The sequence below is a fragment of the Hordeum vulgare genome, chromosome 1H (genome assembly GCF_904849725.1).
Source record: "Hordeum vulgare subsp. vulgare chromosome 1H, MorexV3_pseudomolecules_assembly, whole genome shotgun sequence".
NCBI classification, from domain to species: Eukaryota; Viridiplantae; Streptophyta; class Magnoliopsida; order Poales; family Poaceae; genus Hordeum; species Hordeum vulgare.
Genome location: NC_058518.1, coordinates 468,835,058 through 468,853,993, shown reverse-complemented (window position 1 = coordinate 468,853,993; position 18,936 = coordinate 468,835,058).

The window sequence follows — 18,936 nt, the reverse complement described above, 5'->3', positions numbered from 1 at the left end:
AGGGACTTCCTAGGAAAATATGCAAAGGATTCCCCCATGGCCTTGGAGCCTTGTGTTGGTGTTCCCTCGAAGCGGAAAGGGTGATGTAGCACAGCGGTGGTAAGTATTTCCCTCAGTTTTGAGAACCAAGGTATCGATCCAGTGAAGGAGTATCACAAGTACCTGCACAAACACAAAGAGCTTGATCCCAATGCTATGAAGGGGTTGTCAATCCCTTATAGATTTTTTCCCAAGTGAGAACTAAAATCAACAAAGTAACAAAGCAAAGTAAAAGCGAAAGTGGAAACGATAGGTGTGAATAGACCCGTGGGCCATAGTGTTCACTAGTGGATTCTCTCATGAAAGCAAGTAGACGGTGGGTGAACGAATTACTGTCGAGCAATTGATAGAACCGTGCAAAGTCGTGACATTATCTGTGGCAATGATTATATCTATAGGCATAACGTCCAAAACAAGTACACCGATACTTTCTGCATCTACTACTATTACTACACACGTCGACCGCTATCCAGCATGCATCTAGTGTATTAAGTTCATGAGAACAGAGTAACGCCTTAAGCAAGATGACATGATGTAGATGGACAATCTCATATCTACGACAAAGCCCATCTTGTTACCCTTGATGGCAATAACACGATGTGTGCCTTGCTGCCCTTTCTGTCACTGGGAAAGGTCACCACACGGTATGAACCCAAAACCAAGCACTTCTCCCATTGCAAGAATCATAGATCTAGTTGGCCAAACAAAACCCAAGACTCAGAGAGACTTACAAGGATATCAAATCATACATATAAGAAATCAACAAAGACTCAAATATATATCATAGATAATCTGATCACAAATCCACAATTCATCGGATCTCAAAAAACACACCGCAAAGATGATTACATCGGATAGATCTCCATGAAGATCATGGAGAACTTTGTATTGAAGATCCAAGAGAGAGAAGAAGCCATCTAGCTACTAACTATGGACCCGTAGGTCTGAAATGAACTACTCACGAGTCATTGGAGGGGCGATGATGTTGATGAAGAAGCCCTCCAAATCCAAAGTCCCCTCCGGCAGGGCACCGAGAAGGGTCTCCAGATGAGATCTCGCGGAAACGGAAGCTTGCGGCGGCACAAAAGTGTTTTCGTGGACGCCCTGATTATTTCTGGATTTTTAGGGAATTTAAAGGCCAAAGACCTAGGGCAGGGGAGCACCAGGGGGCCAAAAGCTTGGTTGTCGCGGCCTACCCCTGGCCGCGGCAACAGGGCTTGTGGGCCCCCTGTGGGCCCACTTGCTTGGCCCTCAAGCCTCCCGATCTTCTTATGTTCTGGAAAAATTCATTTCAGGGATTTTATTCCGTTTGGACTCCTTCCAAAATCAGATCTGAAAAGAGTCAAAAACACAGAAAAACAGGAACTGGCACTTGGCACTGAGTTAATAAGTTAGTCCCAAAAAATATATAAAAGGTAAACAAAACATCCAAAGTTGACAAGATAACAGCGTGAAACCATCAAAAATTATAGATACGTTTGAGACGTATCAGTCATCACATGCCTTGAAGCCGCTTCGCTTGCTGGCTCCTGCGCGCGAGCATGTGCAGAGGGGTCATGTCTAGCTTTCGCACGCTTCTCCACCGGCTTCTCGACCCGGCTGGGGCGAGACTGGCCCACGGTCGTCTTCCCCGTAGCCACGTCCCACCGACGCTTGGACTCCGTCTCAAGCTCCCTCTGGGTAGCATCAGCTGCTGCCCAGCCAGCCCGCTTGGCTGCAGAGGCGGTATCTTCCTCCACATCCTCCGCCTCCCTGTCAAGAAAAGTCCTTAAGGAACAAAACTTCTCGCAAGATAAGCAAGGAAAAGGGGGAAGAAATCTTACCCCGCCACCATAGGCACCTGCCTCCGGCCAGCACCACGACGTCTCTTGGCGCCGCGTGCTCGCGGTCCGGCTGGAGGACCCGGCGCCGGCCGTTTAGAAGCCGGACGGGATGCTGTGGCTGTTGGAAATATGCCCTAGAGGCAATAATAAATTAGTTATTATTATATTTCTTAGTTCATGATAATCGTTTATTATCCATGCTATAATTGTATTGATTGGAAACACAATACTTGTGTGGATACATAGACAAAACACTGTCCCTAGTAAGCCTCTAGTTGACTAGCTCGTTGATCAAAGATGGTCAAGGTTTCCTGGCCATAGGCAAGTGTTGTCACTTGATAACGGGATCACATCATTGGGAGAATCATGTGATGGACTAGACCCAAACTAATAGACGTAGCATGTTGATCGTGTCATTTTGTTGCTACTGTTTTCTGCGTGTCAAGTATTTATTCCTATGACCATGAGATCATATAACTCACTGACACCGGAGGAATGCTTTGTGTGTATCAAACGTCGCAACGTAACTGGGTGACTATAAAGATGCTCTACAGGTATCTCCGAAGGTGTTAGTTGAGTTAGTATGGATCAAGACTGGGATTTGTCACTCCGTGTGACGGAGAGGTATCTCGGGGCCCACTCGGTAATACAACATCACACATAAGCCTTGCAAGCAATGTAACTTAGTGTAAGTTGCGGGATCTTGTATTACGGAACGAGTAAAGAGACTTGCCGGTAAACGAGGTTGAAATAGGTATACGGATACTGACGATCGAATCTCGGGCAAGTAACATACCGAAGGACAAAGGGAATGACATACGGGATTATACGAATCCTTGGCACTGAGGTTCAAACGATAAGATCTTCGTAGAATATGTAGGATCCAATATGGGCATCCAGGTCCCGCTATTGGATATTGACCGAGGAGTCTCTCGGGTCATGTCTACATAGTTCTCGAACCCGCAGGGTCTGCACACTTAAGGTTCGACGATGTTTTATGCGTATTTGAGTTATATGGTTGGTTACCGAATGTTGTTCGGAGTCCCGGATGGGATCACGGACGTCACGAGGGTTTCCGGAATGGTCCGGAGACGAAGATTGATATATAGAATGACCTCATTTGGTTACCGGAAGGTTTTCGTGCATTACCGGAAAAGTTTCGGGCTCATCGGTAGTGTACCGGGAGTGCCGGGAGGGGTGCCGGGGACCATCGGGAGGGGTGTCACGCCCCAAGGGGTCTCATGGGCTATGGGAAGAGATAAACCAGCCCCTAGTGGGCTGGAATAAGTTCCCACTAAGGCCCATAAGGTTTGAGAAGGAAAAAACACAAGGTGGAAAGAGTTTCCAAGTGGGAAGGTGGAATCCTACTCCAAGTAGGATTGGAGTAGGACTCCTCCACCTCCAATTTCGGCCAAACCTTTAGGTTTTGAGGCTGCCTCCTCCCCTCCCTCCCACCTATATATACGGAGGTTTTAGGGCTGATTTGAGACGACTTTCTCACGGCTGCCCGACCACATACCTCCATAGTTTTTCCTCTAGATCGCGTTTCTGCGGAGTTCGGGTGGAGCCCTGCTGAGACAAGGTCATCACCAACCTCCGGAGCGCCGTCACGCTGCCGGAGAACTCTTCTACCTCTCCGTCTCTCTTGCTGGATCAAGAAGGCCGAGATCATCGTCGAGTTGTACGTGTGCTGAACGCGGAGGTGCCGTCCGTTCGGTACTAGATCGTGGGACTGATCGCGGGATTGTTCGCGGGGTGGATCGAGGGACGTGAGGACGTTCCACTACATCAACCGCGTTCTCTAACGCTTCTTCTGTACGATCTACAAGGGTACGTAGATCACTCATCCCCTCTCGTAGATGGACATCACCATGATAGGTCTTCGTGCGCGTAGGAAATTTTTTGTTTCCCATGCGACGTTCCCCAACAGTGGCATCATGAGCTAGGTTCATGCGTAGATGTCTTCTCGAGTAGAACACAAAAGTTTTTGTGGGCGGTGATGTGCGTTTTTCTGCCCTCCTTAGTCTTTTCTTGATTCCGCGGTATTGTTGGATTGAAGCGGCTTGGACCGACATTACTCGTACGCTTACGAGAGACTGGTTTCATCGTTACGAGTAACCCCCTTTGCTCAAAGATGACTGGCAAGTGACTGTTTCTCCAACTTTAGTTGAATCGGATTTGACCGAGGAGGTCCTTGGATGAGGTTAAATAGCAACTCATATATCTCCGTTGTGGTGTTTGCGTAAGTAAGATGCGATCCTACTAGATACCCTCGGTCACCACGTAAAACATGCAACAACAAAATTAGAGGACATCTAACTTGTTTTTGCAGGGTATGATTGTGATGTGATATGGCCAACGATGTGATGTGATATATTGGATGTATGAGATGATCATGTTGTAATAGAAATATCGACTTGCACGTCGATGGTACGGCAACCGGCAGGAGCCATAGGGTTGTCTTTATACTAACGTTTGTGCTTGCAGATGCGTTTACTATTTTGCTAGGATGTAGTTTTAGTAGTAATAGCATAAGTAGCACGACAACCCCGATGGCAACACGTTGATGGATGATCATGGTGTGGCGCCGGTGACAAGAAGATCGTGCCGGTGCTTTGGTGATGGAGATCAAGAAGCACGTGATGATGGCCATATCATGTCACTTATGAATTGCATGTGATGTTAATCCTTTTATGCACCTTATTTTGCTTAGAACGACGGTAGCATTATGAGGTGATCTCTCACTAAAATTTCAAGACGAAGTTGTGTTCTCCCCGACTGTGCACCGTTGCGACAGTTCTTCGTTTCGAGACACCACGTGATGATCGGGTGTGATAGACTCAACGTTCACATACAACGGGTGCAAAACAGTTGCACACGCAGAACACTCGGGTTAAGCTTGACGAGCCTAGCATGTGCAGACATGGCCTCGGAACACATGAGACCGAAAGGTCGAGCATGAATCGTATAGTTGATATGATTAGCATAGGGATGCTTACCACTGAAACTATTCTCGACTCACGTGATGATCGGACTTGAGATAGTGGATTTGGATCATGTACCACTCAAATGACTAGAGAGATGTACTTTTTGAGTGGGAGTTCTTAAGTAATATGATTAATTGAACTAATTGTCATGAACATAGTCTAATGGTCTTTGCGAATTACGATGTAGCTTGCGCTATAGCTCTACTGTTTTTTTTATGTTCCTAGAGAAAATTTAGTTGAAAATTGATAGTAGCAAACTTTGCAGACTGAGTCTGTAAAACCGAGGATTGTCCTCGTTGCTGCGCAGAAGGCTTATGTCCTTAATGCACCACTCGGTGTGCTGCACCTCGAGCGTCGTCTGTGGATGCTGTGAACATCCGACATACACGTTTCTGATGACTACACGATAGTTCAGTGCAAAGTACTTAATGGCTTAGAAGCAAGGCACCGAAAACGTTTTAAACGTCACGGAACATAAGTGATGTTCTAAAGAGATGAAATTGTGATTTCATGCTTGTGCCCTTGTTAAGAGGTACGAGACCTCCAACAAAATTCTTTGACCACAAAGTAAAGGAGAAAAGCTCAATCGTTGAGCGTGTGCTCAGATTGTCTGAGTACGACAATCACTTGAATCAAATGGGAGCTAATCTTCCAGATGAGATAGTGATGGTTCTCCAAAAGTCACTGCCACCAAGCTTTGAGAGCTTCGTGATGAACTATAACATATCAAGGATAGATACAATGATCTTTGAGAGATTCGCGACGTTTGACACTGCGAAAGTAGAAATCAAGAAGGAGCATCAATAGTTGATGGTTTGAAAAACCACTAAGTTTCAAGAAAGGCGAGGGCTAGAAGGGATACTTCGTGAAACGGCAAAACAGTTGCTGCACTAATGAAGAGACCCAAGATTAAACCCAAACCCGAGACTAAGTGCTTCTGTAATAAGGGGAACAGTCACTGAGGCGGAGCAACTCTAGATACTTGGTAGATAAGAAGGCTGGCAAAAGTCGAGAGAAGTGTATTTGATATACATAATGTTGATGTGTACTTTACTAGTACTCCTAGTAGCACGAGGGTATTGGATACTGGTTCGGTTGCTAAGTGATTAGTAACGCGAAATGAAAGCTACGGCATAAACGGAGACTAGCTAAAGGCGAGGTGACGATACGTGTTGGAAGTGTTTCCAAGGTTGATATGATCAAACGTCACACGCCCCCTTTACCATCGGGATTGGTGTTGAACCTAAATAATTGTTATTTGGTGCTTGCGTTAAGCATGAACATGATTGGATCGTGTTTATTGCAATATGATTATTCATTCAAAAGGAATAATGGTTACTCTATTTGCTTGAATAATCACCTTCAATGGTTTATTGAATCTCGATTGTAGTGTTACACGTTGGTGCCAAAAGATACGAGTTAAATGATGATAGTACCACTTACTTGTGGCACTGCCGCTTGAGTCATGTTAGTATAAATTGCATGAAGAGGCTCCATGCTGATGGATCTTTACTCACCTGATTTCGAATCACTAGTGACATGCAAATCATACCACATGAGCAAGGCCTTGTTTTCATTGAGATGAAACAAGATAGTAACTTGTTGGAAGTGATACATTTTGATGTATGCAGTCCAGTGAGTGTTGAGGCACGCAGTGGATATCATTATGTTCTTACTTCACTGACGACTTGAGTAGATACAGGAGTATTTACTTAATGAATCACAAGTCTGAAATATTGAAAAGTTCAATTCTGTTTCAGAGTGAAGTTCGTCGTAACAAGAGGATGAACTGTCTACGATATGATCATAGAAATGAATATCTGAGTTACGAATTTTTGGTACACAGTTAAGACAATGTGGAAATTGTTTCACAGTTCATGCCACCTGGAACATCATGGTGTGATGATGTGTCTGAACATCATAGCCACGCACTATTTAGTATGGTGCATGCTGGGATGTCTCTTATCGAATTACCACTATCGTTTATGGGTTATGCATTAGAGACAACCACATTCACTTTAAATGGGGCACCGCGTATTTCCGTTGAGATGACACAGTATAGACTGAGGTTTAGAGAAATCTAAACTGTCATTTCTTGAAAGTTTGGGGCTTCGAAACTTATGTGAAAAAGTTTCAGTCTGATAAGCTCGAACCCAAAGCGGATAAATGCATCTTCACAGGATATCCAAAACAGTTGGGTACATCTCCTATCTCAGATCCGAAAGCAAAGTGTTTGTTTCTAGAAACGGATCCTTTCTCGAGAAAAGGTTTCTCTCGAAAGAATTGAGTGGGAGGGTAGTAGAACTTGATGAGGTTATTGAACCATCACTTCAACCAGTGTGTAGCAGGGCGTAGGAAGTTGTTCCTGTGGCGCCTACACCAATTGAAGTGGAAGCTGATGATGGTGATCATTAAGCTTCGAATCAAGTTACTACAAACCTCGTAGGTCGACAAGGTCGTGTACTGCTGCAGAGTAGTACGGTAACCCTGTCTTGGAGGTCATGTTGTTGAGCAACAGTGAACCTACGAGTTATGGAGAAAGCGATGGTGGGCCCAGATTCCGACAAATGGCTGGAAGCCATAAAATCCGAGAGAGGATCCATGTGTGAAAACAAAGTGTAGACTTTGGTAGAACTACTTGATGGTCATGGGACTATTGGGTAAAATGGATCTTTAAAAGAAGACAGACGATGATGGTGATAAGTCACTATTAAGAAAAGCTCGACTTGTCGCAAAGATGTTTTCGACAAGATCAAACAGTTGACTATGATGACTCTTTCTCACTCGTAGCGATGCTAAAGGTCTGTTAGAATTATGTTAGTAGTTGCTGCATTATTTATGAAATATTGCACGTAGGATGTCAAAACATTGTTTCCTCGACGGTTTCCTTGAGCAAACATTGTATGTGATACAACCAGAAGGTTTTGTCGATCCTAAAGATACTAGCAAGTATGCAAGCTCCAGTGATCCTTCAATGGACTGGTGCAAGCATCTCGGAGTTGGAATAAGCACTTTGATGAGATGATCAAAGATTTTGGGTGTGTACAAGGTTTATGAGAAACTTGTATTTCCAAAGAAGTGAGTGGGAGCACTATAGAATTTCTGATAGGTATATGTGGTTGACATATTGTGGATCAGAAGTAATGTAGAATTTCTGTAAAGCATACAAGGTTGTTTGAAAGAAGTTTTCAAAGGAGTACCTGGATTATGCTACTTGAAGGTTGAGCATCAAAGATCTATGGAGATAGATCGAAAGCGCTTAATAGAAGTTTCAACAAGATGCATGCCTTGACAAGTTTTTGAAAGAGTTCAAAATAGACCAGCAAAGAAGGAGTTCTTGGTTGCGTTGTGAGGTGTGAATTTGAGTAAGACTCAAAACCCGACCACGGCAGAATAAAGAGAATAGACGAAGGTCGTCTTCTATGCCTTAGCCGTAGAATCTAAAGTATGCCATACTGTGTACCGCACCTGAAGTGTGCCTTGACTCAAAGTATGTTGAGAGGTACAGAGAGTGATCCATGATTGAATCACTAGCAGCGGTCGAAATTTATCCTTAGTAACTAATGGACTAAGGAATTTTTCTCGATTATGGAGGTGGTTAAAGAGTTCGTCGTAAAGGGTTACGTCGATGCAAGCTTTGACACTAATCCGAATAACTATGAGTAGTGAAACGGATTCGTATAGTAGAGTAGATATTTGGAGTATTTCCGAATAGCACGTAGTAGCAGCATCTATAAGATGACATAAAGATTTGTAAAGAACGCACGGATCTGAAAGTTTCAGAACCGTTGACTAAAACCTCTCTCACGAGCAAGACGTGATCAGACCCCATAACTATATGGGTGTTGGATTCGTTGGAATCACATGGTGATGTGAACTAGATTATTGACTCTAGTGCAAGTGGGAGACTGTTGGAAATATGCCCTAGAGGCAATAATAAATTAGTTATTATTATATTTCTTAGTTCATGATAATCGTTTATTATCCATGCTATAATTGTATTGATTGGAAACACAATACTTGTGTGGATACATAGACAAAACACTGTCCCTAGTAAGCCTCTAGTTGACTAGCTCGTTGATCAAAGATGGTCAAGGTTTCCTGGCGATAGGCAAGTGTTGTCACTTGATAACGGGATCACATCATTGGGAGAATCATGTGATGGACTAGACCCAAACTAATAGACGTAGCATGTTGATCGTGTCATTTTGTTGCTACTGTTTTCTGCGTGTCAAGTATTTATTCCTATGACCATGAGATCATATAACTCACTGACACCGGAGGAATGCTTTGTGTGTATCAAACGTCGCAACGTAACTGGGTGACTATAAAGATGCTCTACAGGTATCTCCGAAGGTGTTAGTTGAGTTAGTATGGATCAAGACTGGGATTTGTCACTCCGTGTGACGGAGAGGTATCTCGGGGCCCACTCGGTAATACAACATCACACATAAGCCTTGCAAGCAATGTAACTTAGTGTAAGTTGCGGGATCTTGTATTACGGAACGAGTAAAGAGACTTGCCGGTAAACGAGGTTGAAATAGGTATACGGATACTGACGATCGAATCTCGGGCAAGTAACATACCGAAGGACAAAGGGAATGACATACGGGATTATACGAATCCTTGGCACTGAGGTTCAAACGATAAGATCTTCGTAGAATATGTAGGATCCAATATGGGCATCCAGGTCCCGCTATTGGATATTGACCGAGGAGTCTCTCGGGTCATGTCTACATAGTTCTCGAACCCGCAGGGTCTGCACACTTAAGGTTCGACGATGTTTTATGCGTATTTGAGTTATATGGTTGGTTACCGAATGTTGTTCGGAGTCCCGGATGGGATCACGGACGTCACGAGGGTTTCCGGAATGGTCCGGAGACGAAGATTGATATATAGAATGACCTCATTTGGTTACCGGAAGGTTTTCGTGCATTACCGGAAAAGTTTCGGGCTCATCGGTAGTGTACCGGGAGTGCCGGGAGGGGTGCCGGGGACCATCGGGAGGGGTGTCACGCCCCAAGGGGTCTCATGGGCTATGGGAAGAGATAAACCAGCCCCTAGTGGGCTGGAATAAGTTCCCACTAAGGCCCATAAGGTTTGAGAAGGAAAAAACACAAGGTGGAAAGAGTTTCCAAGTGGGAAGGTGGAATCCTACTCCAAGTAGGATTGGAGTAGGACTCCTCCACCTCCAATTTCGGCCAAACCTTTAGGTTTTGAGGCTGCCTCCTCCCCTCCCTCCCACCTATATATACGGAGGTTTTAGGGCTGATTTGAGACGACTTTCTCACGGCTGCCCGACCACATACCTCCATAGTTTTTCCTCTAGATCGCGTTTCTGCGGAGCTCGGGCGGAGCCCTGCTGAGACAAGGTCATCACCAACCTCCGGAGCGCCGTCACGCTGCCGGAGAACTCTTCTACCTCTCCGTCTCTCTTGCTGGATCAAGAAGGCCGAGATCATCGTCGAGTTGTACGTGTGCTGAACGCGGAGGTGCCGTCCGTTCGGTACTAGATCGTGGGACTGATCGCGGGATTGTTCGCGGGGCGGATCGAGGGACGTGAGGACGTTCCACTACATCAACCGCGTTCTCTAACGCTTCTGCTGTACGATCTACAAGGGTACGTAGATCACTCATCCCCTCTCGTAGATGGACATCCCCTCTCGTAGGTGAACCCCTTGGTGGACAGCCGGCAGGGATCATGCCTGCCGCTCATCTGACAGACCAGATGCGGCCGCCTCTGTAGAGGCAGGATCCGGTGGGTCACCATAGTGGTGAGCAGGTCGCGGCCGAGGAGGCCGCTCTTCTCCAGAATGTCGAGGTGGGCGCAGATTAGCTCCACCTCGGGAATCGGCTTGGAGGTCTTCGCCGCCCAGTTCAACTTCATCGGCGGGTCGATGTTGAACGGGGGCATATTGAGGGCGTCCTGCGCGGGGTCGGCGTTCTTCATGTAGAAGAAACCCTTCTGCCACTGCTTGACGGATTCCTGCAGTGGCATCTGGGGGAAGCCCGACGACGGGCGGTGATGCACCAGCGCGGCCCCGCACGGCGTCATCGGGCGCGGCCCCTTGAGCTTCTCCAACTCGGATTTCTCCATGGAAATGGATTGTTGCTTGAAGAAGAACAAGTTGCGCCATAGATCGACGCGGGGCTCGATCCCACAAAGCCCTCGCACAGGATCACGAAGGCCGACAACTGCAGTATGGCGTTCGGCGCCAGGTGATGCGGCTGCAGACCAAAGAAGCGGAGCCATTCGGAGAAGAAGGCACTGCCCGGAAGCCCGAAGCCCGGATAGAAATGCTTGATGAAGACCACGACCTCTCCCACGACGAGTGTGGGAGCGGTCTCGGCGTCAGGGAGTCGCACTAGCACTTGGGAGGCAGGGAGCGCCTCGATGTGCTCCTCGCTAACGTCGCTGCCCAGCCAGGCTCCCTGCAACGACGCCTTCTGCGCCGAGGGCCCTTTCGAGGAAGAACCACCGGCCATGACCGGGGGCGACTAAAACTCGAAGGGGTTGGCGGTTTCGCAGTGACGAAGACAAGGAAGACGAAGGATACGAGCTCTTTCTCTCTGGGTGCAGGGAGGAAGAGGGCGCGGATGCGGGGCGAGAAGGGGGGGCGAATGGCCTCCTCAGAACCCCCGCATCCCATTTAAACCCCCACGAAGCGTCATGGGGAGGGGATCCGGTGTGCGCGGGTCACCCACCAGCCCTGTGTATTACGGGCAGTAACGCTTCCCTAAGCCCAACCGTCACGGAGTAAATCCGTAGAGGATCTCTCACGCGGAGGCCGAGGGGCATCGTGGCGGGACCCAGGGCCCAGGCCCGGCCCCGTCACCAGTAATCACCATCATTATGTCAGGCGGAGCCTGGCATGTGGCACTCTCCGAGCGACTCGCGATGAAGCCGACACGTCGTTTCAAAGCCAGACGGTTTCGGAGCTGGTGCTCCTCGTCACGAATAGCGGCAAAAACACCAAGTCAAAACATCAAGCCGGTGAGGCCGCCCGCCTGCAGGCGGCAAACCTCTCCAGCTTCGTGGACTACTGTCGGGGGGATAACCCCGGGGTAGGCTCATCAAGCCTGCTCCTTCATTTCCGGCCCAAAGGATATGAACATATACAGTTTCCCAAGGCCCAAGTCTTCCGGCCGGCTAGGCTACGCCTACTGGCTGGAGGACGAGGCGGCCATCCCTCTGGCCGTCCAGGCAACCCCTGCCAGCTAGAGTCGAGGCGGTTACCTCTTCTGAGACAGCCTGGTCCAGCCAGCCGGCTAGGAAACAAGCGGCTGCACCCAAGCCGGCTGGCCGAACAGGCTAGCCGGCCAAGGATCACGAGTTACATCAGATTGTAGGTCAGGATGAGACCTTACGATTAATGGTAGCTACGTTTCAGCAATGGTACTGGACCGGGGCGCCCGGCAGGTACGAGCGTCGGCGGCCACGCAGCTGACCTACCCCGGCTCTGATCCATCACCTAGCATTGTGTCGGACCGTCGCACTCCCACTCCATTACTACACTCGGCATGGGGAATAGTGGAGGCGGTCATACTATCTGCCCATGACGAATCTCGCTGGACGACGCTTGATGTACACCGGGTGCTCGGCGTCAACCTTACGTGAGAGCTTCATTGGCCAGCCGGCGGGTCCCACTGCCAACCGAGACCATGCAGCCGGCGAGCCCCTCAAGCGACAAGACAAGACTCTAGTGGGCCCCTGGCCAGCCGGTGAGGCTGAAAGCCGAGACCCACATTTGTACCCTTTATCCATATTGTAGGTCGGCGGGTTCGTCTACAAAACCCCCCGGTCGCCCTCCATGCAGGGGGTCGATCATTCCACACTCGAACAACACTACACACTCACCTACCACAGAGAGAGAGGCAGAGACGAGCCGGCTGCTCCCCTCTTCCTCCTCCCAACACAGCTCCAGGAGCAACCCTGTACTCTGTTCATACACATCAAACACTCCGGCAGGACTAGGGGTATTATCTCTACGGAGGGCCCTGAACCTGGGTACATCGTGCGTTCCATGCGTGTACCAACCTCGTTCCCAGCGCCCACCTTTGTCCCTTCGGTTCTCACCGACTTTAGCCTACCTATGGCATATGTTGTGAGTATTCACCGACACGTGTTTTGCCTTCCTATGCTAATTGATTGTTGTTCCATAGTTTGTTTGATCACAAAATTCATATGCATAGGAAGTGGGTTACACTTAAATATGCTTGCGTTATGCCTAGCTAGGGGCGTTAAATAATAGCGCTTGTTGGGAGGCAACCCAATTTTATTTTTATGCTTTTGTTTTTGCTTCTATTTTTTAGTGTTGAACACATTATTACCTCTGTAATAATTGTGTTTTCTTGTTTTAATTAGTGTTTGAGCCAAGGAAGACCTTTGGGATGGTCTACGGTGTTTCCAGGTTGATATTGCTGAAAATAGAAACTTTTGCTCTCAGTCCAGGAATATTGTAAATTCACTCGAACGTGCTTTTGGTCTGAAATTTTTACACAAGATGGATATGCAAATTTCCCTGATTTTCCTATTTTTTTAGAATTTCTAGAGTTACAGAAGTATTCGAAGTTTATAGATTGCTACATATTGTTCTGTTTTTGACAGATTATGTTTTCTTTGTGTTGTTTGCTTATTTTGATGAATCTATGGGTTGTATCGGGGGTATGAACCACGGAGAAGTTGTAATATAGTAAATATTGCACAAATATAAATAACTAATGAGTTGAAAACAGTATCTAAAGTGGTGATTTATTTTCTTATACTAACGGATCTCATGAGTTTTCTATTGAGTTTTGTGTTGTGAAGTTTTCAAGTTTTGGGCAAAGATTTGATGGATGGAATAAGGAGTGGAAGGAGCCTAAGCTTGGGGATGCCCAAGGCACCCCCAATACATATTCAAGGATACCAAATAGCCTAATCTTGGGGATATCCCGGAAGAAATCCCCTCTTTCGTCTTCAATCCATCGGTAAATTTACTTGAGGCTATATTTTTATTCATCACATGATATCTGTTTTGCTTAAAGCATCTTGTATGATATGAGTCTTTACTTTTTAGTTTGCCACAATCATCCTTGCTGTGCACATCTTTTGAGAGAGACACGTTGAATCGTGAATTTATTAGAATACTCTATGTGCTTCACTTATATCTATTGAGCTAGGCAATGTTGCTCTAGTGATTCACTTATATCTTTTAGAGCACGGTGGTGTTTTATTTTATAGAAATTATTAAACTCTCGTACCTCACTTATATTATTTTGAGAGTCTTTAAACAACATGGCAATTGGTTTAGGTTATGAATTTAATCCTGATATAATGGACATCCAACAAGGATATAATAAAAACTTTCATATTAAGTGCACTGAATATGATGAGAAGTTCGATTCATTGCATATAATTTTGAGATGTGAAGATGGTAATATGAGAGTCATGCTAGTAAGTAATTCTGAATTGGAAGAAATACTTGTGTTAAAGTTTGTGATTACCGTAGCATGCACGTATGGTGAACCGTTATGTGATGAAGTGGGAGCATGATTTGTTTAATGATTGTCAACCTTTGTGTGGAGGTCGGGATCGCGCGATGGTTAACGCCTACCAACCCTTCCCCTAGGAGCATGCGTCTAATACTTTTCTTCAATTACTAATAGGCTTTTTCAATAAGTATGTGAGTTCCTTATGACTAATGTTGAGTTCATGGATTATACGCACTCTCACCCTTCCACCTTTGCTATCCTCTCTAGTGTCGGGCAACTTTCGCCGGTACATTAAACCAACCTTCCTCAAAACAGCCACCATATACTTTCCTCAAAACAGCCACCATATACTTTGCTCAAAACAGCCACCATATCTACCTATTATGGCATTTTCATAGCCATTCCGAGATATATTGCCATGCAGCATCACTGTTCCGTTTTTTTATGACATGCACCATCACTGTTCCGTTTTTTTATGACATGCACCATCACTTCCATATTGCTTATAGAGTCATATTTTGTTCTAGATATCGAGTTGTAATCTTTGAGTTGTAAGTAAATAAAAGTGTGATGGTTTGCATAATTAGAGTATTGTCCCGTGTGAGAAAAGGATGATGGAGGCTATGATTCCCTCACAAGTTGGCATGAGTCTCCGGACTTTACAAAAAAAAAGAGGCCAAAGTTTCCCACCAAAAAAATAAAAAAAGGAAAAAATGAGAGAAAGAGAAAAGGGACAATGCTACTATATTTTTCCACACTTGTACTTCAAAGTAGCACCATGTTCTTCATAGAGAGTCTCCTATTTTGTCACTTTCATATGACTAGTGGAATTTTTCATCTTATGCACAACCACTTAGTTTTGTTTTTGAGCTTTCATACACTTATAACTCTAGTGCATTTGTTGCATGGCAATCCCTACTCACTCGCGTTGATATCTATTGATGGGCATCTCCATAGCCCATTGATATGCCTAGTTGATGTGAGACTATCTCCTCCTTTTTTTCTCTTGCAACCTCCACCACACTCTTCCACCTATAGTCCTATATCCATGGCCCGCGCTCATGTATTCCGTGGGAGTTGAAAAGGTTTGAGAACATAAAAGGTGTGAAACAATTGCTTGATTTTCACCGGGGTTGTGCATGATTTAGATACTTTGTGTGGTAAAGATGGAGCATAGCCAGACCATATGATTTTGTAGGGATAACTTTCTAAGACCATGTTATTTTGAAAGGAAGCAATTACCTTATCAGTATGCTTGAAGTATTATTGTTTGTGTGTCAATATTATACTTTTGTTTTGAATCTTATGGATCTAAATATTCATGCCACATTAGGATAAATATGTTAGGTAGCATTCCGCATCAAAAATTATGTTTTTATTATTTACCTACTCGGGGACGAGCAGGAATTAAGCTTGGGGATGCTTGGTACGTCTCCAACGTATCTATAATTTTTTATTGTTCCATCTATTATATTTTATGTTTTGGATTTTTTATATGCATTAATATGTTTTTTTATTATTTTTGGGGCTAACCAATTAATCTAGAGCCTAGTGCCAGTTTCTATTTTTTCCACGTTTTTGAGTATTACAGATACGAAATATTAAACGAAACAAAATCTCGGAAAAGATTTTTCTTGGACCAGACGACACCTAGGAGACTTGGAGTAGGGGCAAGGCACTTGCGAGGAGGCCACAAGCCTGCTTGGAGCGCCCTGGGGGGGTGGCCACGCCCCCTGGCTTATGGCCCCCCTGGAGGTCTCCTAACCCTATTTCTTGGCCTATAAAATCCCAAATATTCCCTTTTCGCCAAAAAGAGCAACGAAAATACTTTTACGCTGCCAGGAGCCTCTGTTCCCGAGAGATCCAATCTGGGAGGCTTTTCCGGTAATCTGCCGGAGAGGGAATTGATCGCGGAGGGCATCTACATCAACTCTATTCTCCCTCCGATGATGTGTGAGTAGTTCACCAAAGACCTACGGGTCCATAGCTAGTAGCTAGATGGATTCTTCTCTCTCTTTGATCTTCAATACCATGTTCTTCATGATCTTCATGGAGATCTATCCGATGTAATACTCTTTTGCGGTGTGTTTGTCCAGATCCTATGAATTGTGAGTTTATGTTCAGATTATCTATGAATATTATTTGAGTCTCTTCTGAATTCTTATATGCATGATTTCATATCTTTGCAAGTCTGTTTGAATTATTGGTTTGGTTTGGCCAACTAAATTGGTAATTCTTGCAATAGGAGAAATGCTTAGTTTCGGGTTCAACCTTGCTGTGTCCTCGCCCAGTGACAAAGTAGGGGTAGCGAGGCACATGTTCTATTGTTGCCATCAAGGATAAAAAGATGGGGTTTTCATCATATTGCTTGAGTTTATCCCTCTACATCATGTCATCTTACTTAATGTGTTACTCTGTTCTTCATGAACTTAATAATCTAGAAGCATGCACAAGTCAGTCGATGTGCGGAGTAATAGTAGTAGATGCAGAATCGTTTCGGTCTAGTTGACACGGACGTGATGCCTATATGTATAATCATTGCATTAGATATCTTCATAATTATTCGCTTTTCTATCAATTGCTCGACAGTAATTTGTTCACTCACGATATTCTTTTCCTTTATGAGAGAAGCCTCTAGTGAAACCTTTGGACCCGGGTCTATTTTCCATATTATATTTTCAGATCTATAAACCAAAAATACCAAAAATACTTTGCTATAATTTATTTACTTTTGTTTCCGCAATCTTTTATATCTATCTCTATCGGATCTCATCTTGCAAATAACTCTGAATGGATTGACAACCGCTTTATAGCGTTTGGTGCGAGTGTTTGATTATTTGTGTAGGTACTACTATTGGGGCCTTGCTTGTTTCTCCTACTGGATTGATACCTTGGTTCTCAACAAACTGAGGGAAATACTTATCTATTTCGCTGCATCACCCTTTCTCTTCAAGGTAAAACCAACGCAAGCTCAAGAGGTAGCAGTGACCTTGTGCTTAGGCGCGTTCAGTCCGCCAAGGGTTCTAACAAGTTGATGCCAAAGTGGGAAGGCCCTTACCGGGTAGTACAAGTGAAGTGCTTAACTCATGGAACATTGATCATCTTCGTAAGTTCTACCCGTAAGGCGCGCTTGACGGGCCCAGTCCCCCGCAACCACCTTTTGTACAAGCTTTGTCGCAGTTGCATGTAACCCTTTGTACAAAGCCAGGTGCACACCCTGTGCATAAATAAAGCTAGGCATTGCATCATATCATCATTTGCATGTGCATTATGCATTTACTTGTGTTATGATGCCACTACTTCCTTTGTTTACGAGTTATTCAGAGTGTTTGATGGACTTGTGATTCTTGTTATCACGTCTTCCATCTCTCGAGAGGACGGAGCCTCTCTTTGGCCTGTGTGTTTGACCTCTAGGTAAACAGGGGACAGCAGAAAAGCAAGGACGGCGAACCATCGCACCTTCAAGGGGACCTCCCCTAAAGAGATGAGATTAAACTACCTTATCTTAAGCTAGTTTCCGTTCTTTTCCTTAAGGAAATCCTTGCCGCTCCTTTTGATTGTGTACAATGGAACTCTCCATATGACAGGAACCCTTGTCAGGACAAGCCATCCTTCATCTCTTCTCGCTTATTAGCCTTGGGAGGGAACGCACCGATACTGAAAAGGGGCCTTGTCAGGGGACGGAGCTCGTCTGTTGTCACGGGGCTCGCTCCCCTTCTACACTTGCGTCCTTCACCAACCTGGCCAGGAGTCCTATACAGAGAGAACCTGCATACAACACAATACAAGTAGAAGGGCGGAAGGGCAGTACTCAAGAGGGATGAATGGCGCTTATTTTATTCATTCTTCAGTACAAGTTACATTTCCACTAGTAAAAATTTAGCAAGAGCCTACAATATTTTGCTTTATAAAAATAATAAGTGCCTCGTAATGCCCTTCTTGTCCCTCTCCTCCCAGAGATTTGACGGAGGACGAAAAGAGGGCAAAGGGAGGCCCAAACAGACGCCCTCGCCTCCCCGCCATAGCCAAAAACCGAAGCCACCTCAAGGGACAAGAAGAGAAGAGCAAGCCCAGCAACCCTAGATTGGAGAGAAGGAGAAAGATGGATGAGCATCGCCTACCACACCCCTCCTGCTTTTACAGGGAGGGTGCGGGGATCTCGCTCTCCTACGCTCCAAGTGTCATCGGCCATCTCCAGCTATGTGGTTGCCCACCATCTGGGGTGAACAGGTAACCGCCCCATCAATCCAATCCATGACGATGTGGCTTCTGCCACGACCAGGCCTTTAAGTCACATGCACTCACTGCGAGATTCTTGCAACGCATGCGGCGCGTGTGGCGGAAACGGACTGAAGTGGTGGGACAGTGCAGAACTGTGGGTTGGCGGATAACCCTTTGCAATGTCATGCTCGTGCATGAACTTTGGGTTGAGCCAACGGCGTTGGGCGAGCGCATATCGGCCAGGCCCGGGGGCTTTTGTCGGTGCACTAGTAATGGGGTACCCAGTTGTGACACCCCGAGACCGACGCTCCAGAAGATTCCCTTTTATTTCCTTGCCGCCGTGCAATTAGACTGCCTGTCGCATTCATCATCGCATCATTCGCATCATCCGC